Consider the following 20337-nt stretch of genomic DNA (forward strand, 5'->3'; position numbering starts at 1 on the left):
AGTAGAGATTCACAGACTCCAAAAGGTTAAGTTCTTTGGCCATCTTCACCCTCAAGTTGATTTCCCAGTCCCTCTGCCTCTCAGGTTTGCAGCACCCCGTAAGGATTATTTTCAAAGATAGCCCTGGAGTCATCTCTTCACGTATGGTTTGTTCATGAGCCAGCCAAGCTGAATGTTATTCCAACTTACATGTAAAATTTCCTTGGGAATTTAAGGAAGGCTGTGGTTTTGATTGCCCAAAGATGGAAATGAATTAGCAAGAGTTTTGGCTCAGGAGTCCAACTCTCCTCACTAAAAAAAAAAGACTACTGACCTCTGCCCCTTCTGAAATAGCTTACATGCCAAGTAAGTGACTCACTGTTCTCCATTATAAAATTGAGCTCTTGACAGCTAGTTCCACATATCTCAGATGTGCCAGAATGTTCTCTAGCAGCTCTCCACACGGAGTGCCTACCCAGCTGGCAAGTGCTCCTCCTTAGAGCAAATTAAAAGAGCGAGCTTGGGAATCTGGTTAGTAGAAAGAAGAACCAGGCAGACGGCTAACAACTAAGCAGGCACTGGTTGGCCAAGAGTCCTCTTCGATGATTCAAAGGAGCTTCCTGTGTGTCTCCCCTGGTTAGAAGGTGAGCTCTTTGAGAGCAGGAATTTGCCTTGCTTTTATATTCATAGCCCCAGAATGTATATAGTACTGTGTTTTGCAAAGAGTTAAATGCTTAATAAATATTTTGTATTCATTCATTCAGCCATCCACCCATCTGTATGAGCATTCCCTCCACCAACTTAGCTAACAACTGTACAAAGCCTTACTCAAAATCATTAGGATCATGTATTTAAAGCTGAAAAGAAACAGTGAAGGCCTCCTAGTTCAAACTTCTCATTTTCGGATAAGGAAACTGAGGCTCAGAGAGGGTAAATCACTTGTCTGAGGTCATATGGATAGCAAGCATCAGAGGCAGGATTTGAATCCAAGTCCAGAGCCTGCTCTTCTACTGATTAATACTACCTCCACCAAATTACCCTGGTTTGGGGGAGGGGGAAGAGTTGTCTGCCATTCCTGTTGATGAGTCCTCTCCAAATTTAGCTAGACTGGTCCTAACACACACACACACACACACACACACACACACACACACACACACACACACACTCAGTGATGGGGCCCTTTAAAAACTTGTGACCAGGGTCATCTCTATACCACCACGGAGTTCACTTTAGGGGGAGGGGGAGGTTGGCGTTCTAGTTTAATTTTATTTTGCATCTGAATAGACGAACACCCTTCTCATAAGAACAGAGTTAGAAAACACCCTGGTCCCTGTTTGGGCTCCCTTGGACTGGAGTTATCTCACCTCCTTGAGATTCAGTTTCTTAATCTGTAAAATGGGTGGACCTACACAATTTACCTCTTAGGGTTGTCATGAGAATCAAGTGAGAGAATGTATGCATGATACTTTGGAACCTACAATGTGCTATATAAATGTCAACTAGATTTATTTTGATTACATTTTCTTCATCAGCCCAAATTTATCATTTATTGGCCAATATTCCAGTAGTTCTCAGCAAGACTGGTCCTCTGATGACACACACGGCTCACCACAGGGCTAATATTCTCACCTAGAAAAGAATCTGCTATAGCTTATGGTTCACTGACATAGCCTTTGAGAATCCCAAAGGGGGGAAATTATAATAATAACACCTAGTGTCATCGTTATTTTTCTTATCAGTCAATAAACATTAAGTGTCCACCACGACCCAGGCACTATGCTATGCACTAGGGATACAAAAAGAGGCAAAAGACAATCCCTGCCCTCAAGGAGCTCAAAATCTAATGTGATCTAGACTTGTTTCCTTCTGTTTTTTATCAGTAAATCTTCATCTGGATCCACATCAGCTAACCGCCTGGGAATTGAAAGTTTTGTTGGTGAAAGTTTGCTGGTGAAGGACTTTTGTGAAGGAGAAAATGCCAAGGTGTCTGCTGGAAACCTTGAGAGCACACTCGTGCCACCCTAGAGATCATGCATGCTTTGAATAATGTTGAATATATTGTGTGTTCTCACTAGAATAGGAGCTAGAGTCACTGAGATGTAGAGCCCCCTTTGTAATTTTTCAATCAGCTGCAGGGTGCCCAGCAGAATCCAGCCTTTTGTGGCTGGCTCTTCTCTTCAACCTAGCAATAACAAGCATTTGTTGAATGCACAACAATGTACTAAATGAATACAGTCACTCCAATCCTTCCTGACTTGAGGGCAACAGTGTGATTGTAAGCAATACAGAACCAGAATCAGAAAAACCTGGGTTCAAATCTTATGTCTGACATTTACTAGTTTGTGCGACCATAACCAAGCCATCTACCCATTTCTTCATCTATAAAGTTAAGGTAAAGATTCCTATAAGCAAGCACCTCTCTCACAAAGGGGCTTTGGCGGGGGTGGCAACTAGGTGGTGCAGTAGATAAAGCACCGGCCCTGGATTCAGGAGGACCTGAATTCAAATCTGCCCCCAGACACTTGACACTTACTAGCTGTGTGACCCTGGGAAAGTCACCTAACCCTCATTGCCCCGCAAAAAAAAAACCACAAAAACAAAAACAAACCCCAAAGGGACTCTTGGACTCAAATGAGATAATGTAGATAAAGCATTTTTAAAACTTGAAAGGTCTATATGAATAGCAGTTATTATTGAGTCACACTGCAGAGGGTAGGTAGGTAGCTTTCATGAAGCCCCTGCTATGTTCCAGGCACTGTGCAAAGTACTTCACAAATATCTCATTGCATCCTCACAACAGTAGAAGGCAAGAACTGTTATTCCCATTTCACAGATCACAGATTAGATGACTTGGCCCAGGGTCACACAGCAAGGAAGGAAGTGTCTCAAGCAGGATTTGAATGCAGGTCTCCCTGACTCCAGGCCCTAGACTCTGTCTACTGCCCTGCCCAGCTGCCTACTGCAAAGGCATTACTGGGGAAATAGAGGTGAAGAAGGGGGAAAGTTTCCTTGTCTTATCCCAGTTGGAAAAGGGGTTTAAACATGTTCTGCTTGGTCCCAGAACCTGAGTTCTTTGCCTTCTTTTGAGCTGTGAACCTCTTGGGCAGTCTGGACTTCTCAAAAGAATGCAGAGAAATACACAGAGGATTTCAAAGGAGTATAATGATACTGAAATCTAGTTACCAAAATGTTTAAAAAAGAAAAAAACCAGTTCAGGGAATCCAGGTTAAGAACCTCTGCCTAAGAGCATGGAAATAGGAGCAATGGATAGAGGTAGCAAAGATGGGCACTTGAGGCTCGATGTAAGGAAAAATTTCTTTGCTGCTTAGGGCTGGACTGGAACTGGGAGCAGCTGAGTTCAAATCCTGGCCTTGCCACTTACTGATTGTGTGACCTTGGACAAGTCTACTGAAATTCTAGGACTTTCATTTCTCTATTACTAAATGTGGGAGTGAAACTTAAAGGTGGTTGAGTTCCCTTCGGGCTCTTGATGTGGGATGAAAGAATGAGCTAAGGCAGCTTAGCCATTGGAGCACAGGTCTCCATCGCTCCAGGGCTCTCCTTGTTCTGGGTACAAACAATTTGCACCTTTGGTTTATTTGCTTTGCTGGCAGATCCTAATTAATCCCTGGGAACTCTGTAGGTTAAAAAGTAACACAGGGACTGTAGGAGAGAAGTGACTTCTCACCGTGGCCCCAGCTGTGTTTTAGCAGAGGCTCTGTTCCAGAACCTTGAGAACAGGGAAGTGTTATCCTATATCCATCTCGTCACTAAGAGGCTCAGGTTCCATTATCAGCTCTGCAGGGGGATCACCTTGTGACTCTCAATTACCTTTCTTTGTCTCCCATGGAGAGCCATTTTAATCAGATGTTCATGCCAGAGGGAGAAACTAAGGCAGAAATGATCGGGGCATGCACTAAGGCCAGTAAGACCACCCACCTGCCTGGACACTGGGGCTTTCTTTGTCTCTGTTCCCTGGAACTTCCCATCCAGACAAAAGAACCAGCTCCCTCCCTAGCCCGTCTCCTCCTCTGGACTTGATACCATTTTTAATATTTGTTTTAGGAAGCCATCGCCATATATAAGACACCTCAGCATATAATCATCCAAACTTGAGGAATGCTGATCATGGCAGCTCATATTCATCTAGTGCTTTTCTTAGAGTAGCTAGGAGGGACGTAGTGTATTGTACGTAGGAATCTGGTTCCAGCTTAGTGGAAATAGGCAGTATGAATCTGGATAATGCGACCAACTTTGCCATCCTTTCGAATCGGGCCCCAGCTGTGTCTCTATTCCCAGCCAGATGGAAATGCTTTATGGGTGGTTGAACCCTCAGACTGGGGAGCTGAAGAGGTCTGGAGATGAAAGTTTGGAAGTCATCGGTTTAAAAGTGATAATGTCACTCTGAGAGTGACCGAGGCTGCCCCTGGAGAAGCTCTACAGAGGGAGCAGGACAAAGGACGCAGGAACAGCGAGGGCATGCTGAGCCAAGTTGGTAGATGCGATGCAGAAGGAGGGAAGGGGTGGTTGCCTCTCAGATATACAGAACAAACACAAGACTGGAACAAGGCCATTGGGCTGAGCTTTAGGTCGGTCACTGGGGACTTTGGAGAAAAGAGTCTCCATAGGGGCAAAAGGTAAATTGTAAAAGGCTGAGAAGAGAATTCGGATAGAGTGGAGGCAAGACATCAAGCATTTATTAAGTGTTGACTGTATACCAGGCACTGTGCTAAACTCTGGGAGATACAAAGAAAGGCAAAACCAGTCCCTACCCTGGAGGATCTCACGATGTAATGGGGTGGGAGGTGGGGTACTCATAGAATGGTGCACAAATAAAATGCATACGGGGTAAATCAGAGATAAGCTCCGGGGGAAGGCACTAGCATTAAGGGGAACAGGGAAGGATTTCTGGCAAAAGGGAGGATTTCGCCAAGGCTCAAAGGAAGCCTGGGAAGGCAGGATGTGGGGATAAGGAGGAACAGAGTTCCAGGCATAGTGGAGAGTCAGCGAAGATGAGGGCCTCATGTGAGGTGCAGCAAAGAGATCAGTGCCACTGAATCACAGAGTACCTGAAGACGAATAAGGTATAAGAAGACAAGACTGGCAGAAAGGGGCCAAGCTATGATGGGCTTGAAGAAATAGAAATCATTTTCTTTTCTTCCTTCCTTCCTTCCTTCCTTCCTTCCTTCCTTCCTTTCTTTCTTTCTTTCTTTCTTTCTGTGGGGCAATGAGGGTTAAGTGACTTGCCCAGGGTCACACAGTCAGTGAGTGTCAACTGTCTGAGGCTGGATTTGAACTCAGGTCCTCCTGAATCCAGGCTGGTGCTTTATCTACTGCACCACCTAGCTGCCCCCTGTAGACATCATTTTCATGAAAACCGGCATGGAAGGGAGAAGGCAGGCTTGATGGTAGCTGGATGGGGGAGGGAAACCAAGAAAAGGCTTTATTGGGGGAGTCACTGGAAAGGAAAAATTGATGACTGGGATTAAATCCCCTTCCTCACAGAATGACATTTGACATGGAGCTAGCCATCCAGGTCCAGTGAATATAGAATCATCCTTAAAGGCAGAGTGACTTGGGTTCAAATTCTACCCCTGTCATATACTATCTGTGTGACTAGCCGTGTGGCCAAAGCAGATCTGTAGTATTATAAACCAAAAGTGGAGGGGATTCCTTCCAGACACAATCACAGATGCAAACAAATAAACAACAACAACGAAAGCATAGAGAGCATAAACGCAAAGGAATCAGAACAAGAAGAGACCTCAAAGGTCATTTGTTCAAATTCTATCATTTTGCAGATGGTGAGATTGAGGCTCCAGCAAGTTAGAAGACTTACCCAAAGTCTCACAAACATTTAGATAGGTTTCTGCTTTCTATTAGGAGAATCACATTCATGGCCCTCTTAGGAGAACAGAATTTCATAGATAATGAGAGGCAATGGGGAGTGGACTGGATGGGGGAGGGGTAGAAGACTGGATGGGGGAGAGGTAGAAGACTGGATGGGGGAGGGGCAGAAGCGAGATGCCAATGTCTAAGCTTAAGGGCCAATGATTAACTTTTAAAGGCATTCTTTGGCCACTGTCCTAGGAGGAAAACTGCTTGTAAGGAAAGGAATGTCAGTGGATAAAGAAGAGATGGTGAAGCAAGAATTCACCCCTTTTCTTCCCCTTCCTTCAGCGAGTATTTGTGGGCTGCCTCCTGGATGAACAGACGTGGGGTTGGGGGCAGGGGAAGTATCCATTTCCTTCCTAGAGCTTTTTCCCTTCCCATTTACCGGAGTTAAGATCTGTAGACTTGAAGTGTGATTATGCATTAGGATCTTGGCTTTTAGAGCTGCTAGGGACCTGAGAGGGGAGGCCAAGGAGATCAAACAGGATCCATCCCTTCCTCCCAACTTCCCACCAGACCTGGGCTCTAGTGATCTTCCTGTTGTTATTGTTTGGGATTTGTGTAACTGTTTCCTTTGTAACTTGGGCTACTTTGTTTTAACATTGAAAACATTATTCTGAAAAGGGTTCACTGGCAGAGGGTTCTAAGACACTCAAAAAGTTGAGAAGCTGTGTTCTAAATAATACCAGTTTTGCCTCTCTTTGTACTGCCAGAGCTGACCTACTTAATGACCTTGTCTAACCCCTTTGAGTTACAGGGGAGATCATTGAGCCTCAGAGAAGGTGAGTGACTTGCCCAAGGTCATGCAGCTAATTCCTGACAGGTCTTCTCATTCCAGAACCAGGGCTGTTGTTTTTGTTTTTTTCTACTGAACTGCAATGTATGCAATAGAGAAGTGAGCTAAGTAGAATTAAATGCCAAAAGTTATTTAACAAGCCAGCAGGGCTATTAGCTAATCAAGAAGGGCAGAGGTGAGGCTGGAGGAGTCAAGGGAACAGTATTATTCTGTGGAGAGAATGTTATATTTGAAGTCAGAGGATCTGAGTGTGAATCCCAGCTCTAGAGACAACATGAGCAAATCCATAGATTCCTCTAGGCCTTGATTTCCTCACCTATCAAATGAGGGGGTAGGACTCGTTGACCTCTAAGGTCCCTCTTAGTTCTAAGTCAACAAAATCTATCCAGATAGTCCAGCAGGCAGGTGGGTGCAGGGCGAGAGGGAGAGCCGAGCCAGGGATGTTGGCGCTCCGCATACCCCACCCCCCACCCCCTACCCCCTGCTGACTTCATCCAAACCTCTTTACTTCTTAAACATAATTGCTTCTAATCTACCCCCCTTTCAATAGACCAGCTTTTCACTGAAGGATCACCAGAATTTTTTTGTTTAATCACATTCAGGTTTTAATCCCTGCCTGTTTGAAGGTAAACAAAGTTGTCACACTTTAACTGTGGCTGTCAGTGGAGTGGTAGGGAAAGAGAAGTGGGGGAAAGGAGAGAGGGGTGGGGGTCTGCGTGTGTGTCTGTGTGTCTGTGCGTGTGATCCAAGAGCCCAGGCTGGCTAGGGGCCTGCTGCCTACCTCAGTCACAAGATATGTCCAGATGACCTTAACCTCTGGACCAGCCAAAGGGAACCCATACTCTATAATTCTTTCAACATCAGATGCCAGACCCAATGTGTCTGAAGAGTGAGGGCCCCATCGATCTCACTACCTTTTGTGGGGAGGAACAGTCTTGCCTTCTTACTTGAATGCCAAGGAGGACTAAGCTTGTGAATGGCCCATAAGAACATAGGTCTAGTGTTAGAAAGGATCTCAGAGGCCAGCTAGTCCAACCCTCTACTTTTACAAATAGGGAAAGTGAGAATCAGGGTGGTCAAGTGATTCAGTTTCCATCGGGGAAAACAAAATGTAAGCTCTTTGAATGCAGGGAATGCTTCTTCATTGTGCCCTTGGTACCTAACATAGTGAGTAGCATGATAGAAAGCAGTTCACAAATGCTCGAATGAATGAAATGAAAATTGAATAAATGCAAATCTGGATATGCCAAAGGTTGAGAAGACAGCATGTATGGGGGAAATGTATGGGTTTCTAGATGGCACAATGGATAGAATGCTGGGCCATGACTCAGGAAGACTCCTCTTCTTGGGTTCAAATCCTGCCTCAGACACTTACTAGCTGTGTGACCCTGGGCAAGTCACTTAAGCCTGTTTGCCTCAGTTTCCTCATCTATAAAATGACCTGGAGAAGGAAATGACAAACCACTCCAATATCTCTGCCAAGAAAAGCCCCAATGGGGTCGAGGAAAGTCAGATGTAACTGAAACAACTAAACAACAACATGGGGGAAATGGAGGCAGTGGGCGTAGCTGTCTTTTTTCAAAAAAGACTGGCAATAGAAGGAAGGAGAGAGGACCTGATGAAGCTGTTCCTTCCCAGATTTGTGGGAAGGTCCCTGTTCCCAAGAAACACTGCTGCGATGGGAAGAGCAACTCAGATGTAAAAATGTTTTCCATCCTTTGAAAGTGAAGCAGAAGGGGCAGCTAGATGTGGCAGTGGATAGAGCACCGGCCCTGGAGTCAGGAGTACCTGAGTTCAAATCCGGCCTCAGACACTTAACACTTACTAGCTGTGTGACCCTGGGCAAGTCACTTAACCCCAATTGCCTCACTAAAAAAAAAAAAAAAAGAAAGTGAAGCAGAAGATCTGAATTCAAATCCCAGCTCTCTCTGCAACTGGGTGACCTTGACTCACTTAACCCTTTGGACCTCAGCTTTCTCCTTTATAAAGGAAGATAAGGTCCCTTCCAGCTCAGAATCTATTCCCCGGGAGCCTTCCCGAGGTTGAAAGAGCAAAAATCACTCCTTCAGCAAGAAGCCTTTCCCAGTATCCTCTGCTAATGCTGGTATCCTGTCACTGTTGCTATCTGGACTTTATCCATACTATTTGTGCTTGGCTCCCCTGTGAGATGAGCTCTTTGAGAAGAGGTGCAGTTTCTCACCTTTCTTTGTATCCCCCTATATTAGCACAGTATCTGCTTAATAAATGCTTGTTGACTTGGCTCTGGAATCAGAGGATTTGCCTTCAGATCTCTGCTCCTGGTGGTTATTACTTGTCTCCCTTTAACCTCCCTCTGCCTCAGTTTCCTCATCTGTAAAATGAGGGGGTAGGATCAGGTGACCTAAGAGGCCGGTTCCTTCTAGCCCTGAAGTGATGCTAACAAGATCTTACCTTTTCCACCTGGAAAAAGTCACTTCCCCCTTGATTCTCTGGCTCCTCCAGAGCCAGAACTTAGATCTTCTCACTCCAAAATCAGTCTACTTGCTACTGTTATCACGATTTCTTCCTGGCCTGGGGGATAAAGGTCTGGCCTTGGAATCTGGAAGACATGGGTTCAGGTTTTTCCTTTGGTAGCTGTGTGACCCTAGGCAAGTCACTTCACCCCTCCACAGTAAGAGATGAGCTACTGACCTGCCCTGGTCGAGGGTCTTTCCACACCAGGAGGTCCCTACACGGATGAAATGTCTCCCCAGACCAAATACAACAATGGCTAATAATAGCTAGCATTGATCAGGGGGGTTTTTTAGGTTTGCAAAGCATATCCCCTATGGGACCTCGTGTGACCCTCAGAACTATAAAAGAAGTTGGCTTAGATGATGCCTTCTGTGTCTTCCATTTCCAGTCCTGTGTTAGGCCTTGGGCTCCAGAGTCCTCTCCTTTCAAGTCTCCCCTCCCCCACCCCCAACACACACAGGGGACTCAAATCCTACACAGGCAAGCTTAAACGGTGGCATTCCAAAGGAAGGTGGTGACCCTCCCTGGCCTCCCAGGTTTCCAGGAAGCCCTGGAAAGAGCTGCTTCTCTCCTTATATGGTGAAAAGGGCCCTGTCCCTTTAAGTCCGGGAGATTGGGCTGCAGACACCCCCTCGGAAGTTTTGCAGCAGACTCAGCCTCCAGTGTGCGATCCGGGCTGCTTTGCAGGTGAGCTCATGGATCTTCCCTTTGGAATGTGCCCTCCCGGCGGCCCCCAGCCCCGCAGGCTTGGCTTGGCATTGGGGGAGGGTGCAAGGGCTTTAGTTGGTAGAAGTTTGAGTGGCAGGGAAGGAGCCCGGCTGCCCGTGGATGGCAGGGGCAGGTATGCAGCTGCAGCTGGCTGCCTCTAACTTCCAGGGTAGGACGGACCATCAAGGTTACAGAAGGCGCTGGGATTGGCACCAGGACTGGCATCGGGCATTGCCACCGTGCGGCTGGGGCCCCTGGATGATGTATGTAAGGACTTGTGCCCAGAGGAGGCTGTTAATCTGAGCAAGGGCAGGGGGTAAGTGGAGCCGGCTAAGTTACAGACCCCTCAGAAGAGAGCTTTCGGTGTAGAGCCAGTCGGGCCTGGGCACCGAGGGAAGGAAGCCTCTGCAAGTGCTCAAAACCCCTGTGGGCATGCTCTGGCTGAGAGACGCAGGCACTGGGGTTGGTCCTACAGGGCGTGGATGTGAAATAAGGGCAGGGCAGGGCAGGACCGGAGTCTCTGGGCAGGGGGCAACTGATTTCCAGCAAAGTGAGGGGCTGGAGGGAGGGGCTCTAAACCCCGTGAGCCTCTGATTCAGAGTGGAGAGGTCAGAAAGCCCCGTGGACTCAGGGAACAGGGTTGGGTGGGGGGGGCACAAGGCTGCAATTTGCAACCTGGACTCTGGAGAGCGGAGCTCAGGGCAGCGATTAGACTCGGCGTAGGAAGCAGCTCGTGCCGGGGCTGGGAGGAGGGAATGAATGCAGCCGGCTCAGCCACAGCTCGGTTTTCTCAAACTTTTAAGGCTTTTCTTACCAGGGGTTATCAGAAAAGGGTAAAGGCCTGGCCTTGGAGAATGAAAGACTTGGGGCAAGTTTGTTTTTTTGTTTTGGTTTTCACCCTTTGGAACCTACTAGCTGTGTGACCCTCAGCCAGTCGGGGGAAATGTCAGCACCTCCCCCCGCCCAGGGTTGTTGTGAGGGTCACAAGAGGTCCCACAGGGGATATGCTTTGCAAACCTAAAAAAACCCCTGATCGATGCTAGCTATTATTAGCCATTGTTGTATTTCGTCTGGGCAGGCATTTCATCGGTGTAGGGACCTCCTGGTGTGGAAAGACACCCCCCCACCACCACCACCACCAGGGCAGGTCAGTAGCTCATCTCTTACTGTGGAGGGGTGAAGTGACTTGCCTAGGGTCACACAGCTACTAAAGGAAAAACCTGAACCCATGTCTTCCAGATTCCAAGGCCAGACCTTTATCCCCTAGGCCAGGAAGAAAGCGTGATAACAGTAGCAAGAAGACTGATTTTGGAGTGAGAAGATCTAAGTTCAAATATCAGCTCTGGGACATCAATCACATGATCATAGACCTAGAGCCAGAAAGAATCTTAGAGGTGATTTAATTCAGCAAGACCCGAGGATATGAGATGACATGCCCAAGGTCATGCAGTCATTATCCTAGGTACAATCTGAACCCAGTCCCTGTTCCTCCTGAGGCAATGCTCTTTATACTTGGTGACCTCAAGAAAGACATTTAGCTACCCCAGGCCTCAACTGTAAAATGAGGGAGTTGGGTTAGGTGACTTCCAAGGGCTTTTCTAGCCCCAAATCTGTGATGCGGTCTCTTCTCAATGGTAATGTCATGTTTCTCTGATGCTGTACCGCTTACACTTACCCTTTGGACTTCTGTTATTCTCATTTTTACAAGCAAAGACACTGAGGCACAGGAAGGGGAAGGGGGAAGTCTTAAAGAAATTCCCTCAAAATATCATTCTTACTTCACATGTAAAGAAAGTAGACCTTTAAGAGGTCGTGACTTGTTTGAGATCCTTAGCACCAAGAAGGGAGGAACCTGAACAATCAGCTTTAGGGTTAGCAAGGAACTCTAGAGATGCTCTGATGCATGGCCCCCTCCCCTTCATTTAATTAAGAAAGTCATTTCTCGGCAGCTAGGTGGCACAGTGGATAGAGCACCAGCTCTGGAGTCCAGAGTACCTGAGTTCAAATCCGGCCTCATGCACTTAACACTTACTAGCTGTGTGACCCTGGGCAAGTCACTTAACCCCAATTGCCTCACTTAAAAAAAGTTGTTTGCCCAAAATCACACAGCTGGTAAGAGGCAGATTCAGGATTTGAACTCAGGTCTTTGGAAGCCAAATCCAGTCTTCTTCCTTCTATAATACTTCCCAGATCCTCAAACCCTTGCTGAATTACATGTGCATAGATTTGTGTGGGCTTGTGTATATGACCACACCCCCGAGCAGGACTCTGAGCAAATCGCCTAAGCTTTTTGAGCCTCAGTTTACCTCATCTATAAAATGGATATAATAATGGCATGCACCTCACAGGGTTATTGAGAGGATCCAGTGAGATCATGTGTGTAAAGCACTTTGAAAATGTTATATAAATGTCAGCCATTTTCATGATGCTTTTCCTGTGATCTTAGCCAGAGGTTTATGAAGCTCGGGGGCAATGGAAGGGGATGGGAGGGCCCACAGGAGGACCTGTGGCCCTCCTCGTTCACATCGGAGGAAATAGAACAAGAGGAAGCTCGCTTTGCATGTCTGGGATGGGATCCTTGCTACCATTCTTGGTAGCCCATGAATCATTCAGAGGACAGTGGTTTCTCAGCAGTTGTTGTTGAGGGGAGTGAACACCCAGGCTGGATTAAAATTCTTGACATACTCCATGCCTTTTTAAAATATTTATTCATCTGAGCAGTCACTAAAGAATTCCTTTTATTATTGACTAACAAGTTCTCCATCTACCCTTGGTGCTTTCTGGGTCCTTTTGCTTCGTCTTCAGGCATCTTCTGAAGCAAGGCCTCTTCCCCTCTTCCCTTTCTCGGTGACTGGTCCGAAGGCCCATTATTCATGAATTCAACAGAAAGGTGTGCTCTTGACCCCATGAGTCACACAGGCCTCCCATCAGGCCTCATAAATTCAGAATGACTGAAGTGCTAAGCAAAACATTCCCTTCAGCTTTCAAAATCTAGGAGAGAGGGAAGCCTCTAAGACGGCCTTCTCATCTCCATTCAGCATCAGATACGATCAAGAAAGTGGGGTTCTGGGTATAGAGCTGGGATCTCAGGGGCCATCTGGTCTAACCTGGCTGTTATGCCAGGCCCAGAAAGGTTCAACAATTGGTCTGAGCTCACCCAGGAAAAGTGTCTGAATTGGAATTCAAATCCAAAGCTTCTGACTCCGAATTGAATTAACATCTTTCCATTAGACCTCCATTGGGCCTCCAATATAGATGCGGCCCAAAGCCCAGCCAACAAAGGTAGTAACTTTCTGAAAAGAACAAACTGGGTTCTTTCGGAAGCAACATGAAGGGATTTTTTTGAAAGAAAAATGATTGTGCTTCTTTACATGATACAGATTCAAGGAGAAATGCTCAGCTGAAGATTTATTACTTTAAACACCTAATTTACATTGTGAGTCACTCTGTATCTTTGAAATGAGAATCATAATCTATCCCTTAGTTCATCATGGGATACTACGATGATATTGTTGGCATGGCAAAATAATAATTCGGTTAAAGAACATAGCAATAACATATTTATAGAACCACAGAGATCAAAAACGACATACAGAGCTTCAGCCACTGAGGTCTAACCTACTGTTGACCAAGAAAAACTCACCAGGTTTTTCAAAAGCAACCTCCAGGGGCGCAGCAGATAAAACACTGGCCCTGGATTCAGGAGGACCTCAGACACTTGACACTTACTAGCTGTGTGACCCTGGGCAAGTCACTTAACCCCTATTGCCTCACCAAAAAAAAAAGTGTATATATAAAAAAGCAACCTCCACTAGTTGTGTGACCCTGGGCAAGTCACTCAACCCTTGTTGCCCTGGAAAAAAAAAAGGCAATCTCCACATCTTCCCTAGGTGCAGCTTTCCAGTAACTGATAACTCTTTCTTCTATTAAGGAGTTCTTAAACCTAGCTCACATCCCTCATGATGCCGCTTAAACTACTTTCTTCTTGTCCTGTGTTCTGTAGAAATGGAGACCAGTTGGCCACTTTCCTTTGATATAAAAATATTTCATAATGCACTTGATGCTTGATAAAAAGCATTGAGATCTGGCATAGAAGAAGAGACAGAACCCTATATTAGCAAGAGACATTTCATAAGCACATTACAGATTTGCAAAGTACTTCACAGAGAAATTGTCTGTTTGAGCCTACAAGGTGCTACAGGGCCAAAGCAGCCCCACTTTCTAGATGGTTACATAGCTAGTGATGGAAGACTTGACTCCCCATTCTAGCCCCCACCTGTTCTGTCCCATTGTATTTGGAGGTGAAGATTCTAGTTCCCAGTTCTGACCTTGGGACAGTCGTTTATTCTCTCAGAGGCTCTGTACCCTCATCTGTAAAATGGGAATAATAATTCCTTCCCTCTCTCCTAGCCCTAGCTTCCTCTCCCATCCTTTCAATTGATCAACAAGCATTTGTTAAGTCATTACTGTGAGCCAGTAACTTTACCAAACCCCAGAGAGAGAAATTTGCATTCTAATGGGGGAAACATCAAAAACATCCATAAATAAATACAGAATAAATTTAAAGAGAACAAATACAAATAAATAAAAAGTATTTAAATGCAAGCTAATTTGGGAGGAACAGCACCCACATTTGGGGGACAAGAAAGGCTTCTTGTAGAAGAAGGTATTTGAGTTATGTTGTAAAGGAAGAGAAAAATTCTTATGGTAGGAGCAATATCCTAACCCCTGCCTTCATGCAAGTTAGGCTGTGTTTTTTTTTTCCTTAAAAAGTATTGGGGGTGGGGTAGCTAGGTGGCACAGTGGATAAAGCACTGGCCCTGAATTCAAGACGACCTGAGTTCATATCCGGCCTCAGACACTTGACACTTATTAGCTGTGTGACCCTGGGCAAGTCACTTAACCTTCATTGCCCTGCCCCCCCAAAAGTATGGGGACCATCTCTGAGATGTGGTTGGCTCAGGGAACTAAGGCTTAGCTTGTTGACATCACTTCCTCATGGCAAACATGGGATGCTCTCTGTGCACTCGGGTGCTTAGCTGGTGGATCACACAGGCAAGGAAGATCTCCTTGTTGAATATAGGCAGGAGTAAAGCACCTTTTAGGCATGGGGATCAGTCGATTGAAAATGACAGAGATGGAGATGATGGAGTGTTGTGTTAGAGGAACAGAGAAGAGGCCAGGCTGGCTGGATCAGTGTGAGAAAAGGAATGAGTCAATGAAGCTGGCAAGACTGTTTGAGGACAAGTTATAAAGGGCTTTAATAACTAAAAAAGAGTTGTTTGTGTTTTATTCTAGAAGCAACCGGAAGTCACTAGAGTTGATTAAGTAGGGATGTCTCTTCCTAAGGAGATTACCTTGATGGCATTGTCTAGGATGGACTGGAGTAGTGACAGACTAGAGGCAGGGAGACCCATTAGGAGGTTGTTGAGATAATCAAGGCAAGAAAGGATGATTTCCTGAACTAAGGTAGTAGCTTTGTGAATTGTGAAAAGGAGTTGGATCAAGAGCTATAGAGGCAGAAACCTGGCCTCTGAAATCTGGCAATTGGCTGGATATGCAGGGTGAAGAAGGTGGAACTGGGAAGGACTCCAAGTTGTCTCTGTATTGCCCTTTGGGAGAGCCTCGTTGTTTAGCAGTGTAGCACGACCTGCAGCCATACAGCATTGATACTATATCTGCCTTCCCAAGTCATAGTGACTCAATTGGGACACTTGGCTTCTGTGGTCCTACACTTGGAAATGCCTGAGCATTGGGTGAACCTTGATCCTTGCTCTTCAGGAGCATCCCAGGATACACCCCCTTCTGGACTGTCATCAGATATTCTGTATAGACCGTGTCTATGCCTCGCCATTTGGATTGGCCTCCCCTGTGATACTGTGAGCTCCTTGAGAACAGGGATTGTTCTTTGCCTTTCTTTGAATGCCCAGCACATAACACAGCCCCAGGCCTTCTAACATCCTTGGTAGTGACAATCCATCCACCTTCTGGCTCCCTGGTGGAGGAAGTCATCCCCTAAGAGGTCATATCCCAGGGGGTAGTAATGGGATCAAGCCAAGGCTTCCCTCTCACTGGAGCCAAATCTCCATCTTCCTCTTCATCGCTACTCCTATCCTCCTCCCTGGTATCCTTAACCTCCTCAGGGTTTAACATCTTCTCCAATTTTCATTAGGGTTAATTCTGGGTTAAAGATCATGTTTCCCACTGGTAGCCTATCAGTCCTTGTTCCCATTAGCATTGCTCTTATCCCTGTGATCTCTATTAGATCTAACAAGCCATCTCTGCCTTTAAGGCATGGTCCTTGAAAAATAAAAACCACATTCACCTCTCCCTCTAATTGCCTAATAAGCAAGAATGATTTCATTTTCCTTACAATGGTGATCCAGCTTTTCTAAAGCTATCACTAAGAACTAAGGGTGCTTAAGCTTGCTGTTGTTTTTTTTTAATTTTCCATGTCAAGTTCCTTAAGTATTCATTACAGAGTGAATGGGGGATTTCCACCTTATTCCACAGAGAGGGTTCTGGGTAAAAGTGCTGGGGCTACAGGATACCGAGTCCTTTATGTGGTCATCCATGCACTTGGAGCTCCCTTTCTTTTGGCATCATCCTTTCCCCTACTTCAACAATGAATTTAATTGTGAAGTCATTGCAAACAACCTTGACAGAAAAATGCCAAATATTCTGGGGCAAGCCTAGCTCAGGCCAGTCTAGTAATTCAGGTTTAGGATTAAAATGAAATGAGAAACATTTGGGCCATAAAATTCAATAAAAGCTTTACTTGTGGGCAATATTTAAAAGGACACAATCCCTTGTTAAACTCCACTACAATTCTGCTCTCCAATAGCAATCTGCAACACTCCGTCTGGAAGGCATCCCCACAGGGCAATCGGAATTCCACCAAAACCTCCGGTGACCAGTTCCCCAGAGGCTAGACTTTCTCTTCCTAATTAGGATAAGGAAATCCCATCAACAACTAAAGCCTAATTCCCTCTTCAACGGGAGGCTGGTGGTCCGGATTTACTCTCCTGGAGGGCAGGAACGGAACTAGTTTGTTTTCGTATCATATCCCTAGTGACTGGTGCATAACAAATGCTTGTTGATTGATTGGTTGATTTTCATTGCTGTAATCTCCGAACAGAGCTGCATTGTATACAGTGGACACTGATTCCATTTGTTGATGGTCTTTTTTTTTTTAAATCTCAACCTGTGATTTAATTGCCACAGGGAGCTCCATAGCCATCCAGAACAGGCTGATCTGTAATTTAACAGTCTTGGGAAGTTTCCTGGGACACTGAAAGGGTAAACAATTTGCCCATATTCATACATCTAATATCTTCTGTATCATCTGGTTAGTAAAAAAATAATAAAATAAACACCAAAATGACATCACTATGTTAGAGTCAAATTACAGCCTGTCTAACTGTAGCTGATCAGACCAATACAACCTCTGAATGCTCCACCATGAGTCAGGCACAAATAGTCCATGTGAATATCTGGGGTGGATTCTCTAAATTTGCTTGTTTCACATTTCTTTTGAGCTACTTCAGTTCCTCTTTGTCCATAGAGCACAGCACCTTCTTTGATGACAGCATGCGATGCTGGGCAGTACTGGGACAGTGTCTCCCATGTCTCCCAATCAATTCCAAAGTTCTTCAGAGAGTCCTTAAGAGTGCCCTTGTATCACTTCTGACCACTGTGTGCACTTTTGCCTTGTGTGACTTCTCAGTAAAACAGTTTTTTAGGCATGCATATGTTTGGCATTGGAACAATGTGGCCATCTTTTCAGAGTTGCGCTCTCTGTAGTAGAATTTGAATGCTTGGCTAGGGTCAAAAGGAAGACCTAATGAAGTCCTCCTGACTTCACCTGTCATGGAGAGAGTCATTGACTCTTGAGTCAGAGGAAATGGGTTCCAATCCTGCTTCTAATGCTTGCTCGCCTCAGTGGTCTTAACAAGCCACTATGCCTTTTCCCATCTATATAGTGAGAATATTGGAGTAGGTGGACTATACAGGCATTCCTGTTCTAAGTTTAGGATCTTATGACTTCAAAGCCAGCCCCAATATACAGCAGGGGCATCAAACAGAAGGGGACCACTGATCCACACATCAACTTAGTTTTAGAATGTAATATCATCTGGTTTTGTTGTGATTTTATTTTCATATTTGAATTACATTTATGATTTAATCTGATTTTGTTTGTTTTCATATTTCCCAATTACATTTGAAATACATTTGAATCTGGGAATTATATTCCTAATTACATTTGGGTTGCACTCAGGAATATTGTGTAGACTATGTATTTGACACCCGTGCACTGCACCAACTAAAGAATGAAGGCAAATTTTGTATAATTTCACATCTTAGTCAATAGGACATCAAAGAAGGAATCTATGCTGACCCATAAGCCTTCGATGGGCTTTCTCCAAGGGATGGTGCTAGGTACCTACTCCAAATGGAGGTAAGGTTTGGAATGAGCAAGATCCCAAATCCTTAATTTTGATTTTTCTTTTTAAACTGCTGGAACCAAGGCAATGCAGTTGAGGACTAGCATTGGCAGAAAGTCAGGTGAGGGTAGAGTATTTAGAGAGGAAGAAGAGGGGAAAAAAAGGAGAATAGGGTACTTTTTAAAAAGTCCATATAATCTCTAAGAGTGCAGCACAGACTCCACAGGCAGGGAGGATTTCTATTTGCAGGATAAAGTTGAGTTTCTTAACATTTCTTTGGTTTCTTTTCCCCTCTGGAATTTCCATCACCTTGGGCTTGTCAGATGAATTTCATTCATAGAATCATAAAATGAGAAAGGGATTTAAAGAGAGCATTGGGTAACATCTTCTGCCTTTAGGCAGAATTATACTTATAGCAACCCAAGCCAATGGTTGTCTACCTTATTTTGAAAGATCTTCAGGGAATGAGCTTCAGAGAGCTCCTTCTAAATCCATTTCTATGCTTACTGACATTCATGGGCTTGTGGCATCAGAGCCCAAAGGGACCTCAGAGGTTGTCTGATCCAGCTCACATCTGGCCAAGAATCCACTGAACAAGTGATCGTCTAACTTCTACTTGAAGACCTCTGGGGAGGGGGATCCCTCTGCTTCCTGGGGCAATCCATTCATTCTTCTCTTGGATAGTGCTTATCTTGGGAAGTTTTTTTTTCTTTTTGCAAACCTAAATCTTTTAATTTTTTTTCAGTTAAAAATTCCACTTCTCTTTCCCTCCTGCTTAGCCCATTTTTTAAAAATGCAAAAATAAATCCCTCATAACAAATATACAGGGTAAAACAAAACAAATCACTACATTGATCATGTACAAAAAAATATATGGCTCAATCCTGAGTCCATCACCTCTATGCCAGGAAGTGGCATAGAGGCAATTTCAATTTCAAGTCTCAGCCTAGATCTTTTCAATTTCTTTGTGGTCCTACTTTTGTCCTCTGCTGCCAAGCAAACCAAGTCTTATCCCCCTTTTACATGAGTACCCCTCAAATACTTTAATTAATTAACAAACATTCATTAAGCCTGGAATTCTGCTAGACACTGGACATTTGCATCCCCAAACAAAGAATGAAGTGATGCCTACTCTGAAAGCATTTACATGTTCATTCCCCTTCTAAGTCTTCTCCTCGAGCTAAACACCCCCTGTTCCCACCCTAGTGGATCCTCATCCATCATGTTCTCTAGTTCTTTGACCGTCTTGATTTTCCTGTTCTGAACACATTCCATCCTTAGCCATGAGCCTCCTAAAATGTGGTACCCAAAGTCGACCACAAGCTATCACATTTGGAAGAAAAGGCAGGGCACAATAAGACTGACCCACTCATCTTGGATCATAGGCCTCTGTTAATGCAACCTAATATAGAATCGCCTTCTTTCACTGACTGCCATCTCACATCATTGGCTCTCATTGTTGAGCTTCCAGTCCATAAAAACCATTATTTTGGTTTTCCCCCCAGGCAAACTGTTATCTTACTACACATCCCTCATCTCGTTATTTGAAAAGTTAACTTTGTTTTTAACCCAAGAGGAACACTTGACATTTAGTCCCATTAAATTGATCTAATTTTATTAGTTCTAATTTATTGGAGTTGGTCCTTTGGGGTTCAGACTCTGTCCAAACAATAGCTATTACTAAAAGTTTTGTGTCACCTATAGGTTTGACAACCATGTTTTTTATATGCCTTTATACAAGCCAATCATTAGATAAGAAATTTTAACGAGAAGAGGTCAAGGGCAAATCCCTAGAAGAAAGTATTCCAATGGAGAAACCTACCACTACCACTTTCCAGGTTACCATTAATGGCAGATCTAATCATTTAGCCCCTTCCAAATCCTCCTACTTCTGTTCTCACCTAGCCTGTGTTTCTTTTTTTTTTTTTTGTGAGGCAATTGGGGTTAAGTGACTTGGCCAGGGTCACACAGCTAGTAAGTGTTAACTGTCTGAGGCCATATTTGAACTCAGGTCTTCCTGAA

At 44.8% G+C, this 20337-nt stretch overlaps 1 protein-coding gene across 3 annotated transcripts in view; it reads left to right on the forward strand.

Moving 5' to 3' along the window:
• LOC122749242 (schwannomin-interacting protein 1) overlaps positions 1 to 20337 on the forward strand; it is an 830285-nt gene that overhangs the window by 605591 nt on the left and 204357 nt on the right. Inside the window, exon 1 of one of the 3 annotated variants that reach the window (XM_043995509.1) lies at positions 10092 to 10187. The exons of the other annotated variants lie outside the window; for them this stretch is intronic. The gene's annotated coding sequence lies outside the window, so the exon portion shown is untranslated. Of the gene's footprint in view, positions 1 to 10091; positions 10188 to 20337 lie in introns of those variants that run through there. 3 annotated transcript variants of the gene reach the window in all.

The sequence above is a fragment of the Dromiciops gliroides genome, chromosome 3, assembly GCF_019393635.1.
Source record: "Dromiciops gliroides isolate mDroGli1 chromosome 3, mDroGli1.pri, whole genome shotgun sequence".
Taxonomy (NCBI): Eukaryota; Metazoa; Chordata; class Mammalia; order Microbiotheria; family Microbiotheriidae; genus Dromiciops; species Dromiciops gliroides.